The following is a 908-nucleotide window of genomic DNA, read 5'->3' as shown; positions in this document are numbered from 1 at the left end:
GTGTAAGCGGCTCAGACCCTGTCAACCTCTAAGGGGCCCCAGGTTCTATTATGACCTCTGCTTCATAGATGAGAAAGGATCCTGAGGACCGTGTTTTCCTTCTTGCTTTCCCTAAGCTGCTCCCATGATGCCGTGCTGTCAGCGGTCAAGTCAAAGCATCCTACATGCCATAAGAGAAGCACAGGGCTGACTTACAACCTTCAGGAGAGGCGGCAAGAGGTGGGATTCCTGGGGCGATGCCTGCGTAGCTTGAGTTCACCTGCAAAAAAGTGGCAGGTGGGATTAAGGCTTCACTTTCTCCCTGGGTCTCCGCGGGCCTGGGAGAAGGCATGAGCACGCTGGCTTAAGGTTTACCGGTGTGCTCTTTGCCTCTCCTTGCAATGCTTTGCTTTGGGCTTCAGTTATCCAAACCCTGGCTCTCTGCTGGCTATCCCCAGACCAGGCAAAGGCCCAGCTGGCCGTTGCACTGACCCAGGAGGGCAGGCCCTGGAATGCACCACTCTTGCTAATGAACAGACACTGGCCTCTTGTGGAGGATGCCAGTTACCCCAGCACACAAGGCTACCCTTCCCACATCGCCTCCTCACCAAGGAGCAGCTCACGGATTGGCCTCCCAGGGCTGAGGTTGAGGCCATGGAGGGCGGGGAGAAAGGACCCCAACCCCAAGCACCCCGAGCAGATTCTGGGGTTGCAGGCCTTCCTGCAGGTGGTCAACTCTAAGGTGGAGGAGAAAAGGACTCCGGCCCCCAGGACCTATCTTTAAAGCGAAAGGAGCGGCTTGGCCACTGGGTCACGGCCCCTCTGATCCGCCAGCGGGTGGGCGGAAGGCAGGAAGGAACTGCCTGGCCCCAAGCCCAGCTCCAGGCGACACCGGTTGGGGGCCGCTGCAGGGAAGGAGGGAGGCAGCA

This window comes from Neofelis nebulosa, chromosome 9 (genome assembly GCF_028018385.1).
Source record: "Neofelis nebulosa isolate mNeoNeb1 chromosome 9, mNeoNeb1.pri, whole genome shotgun sequence".
Lineage (NCBI taxonomy): Eukaryota > Metazoa > Chordata > Mammalia > Carnivora > Felidae > Neofelis > Neofelis nebulosa.
Note: the sequence above shows the minus strand (reverse complement) of the source record.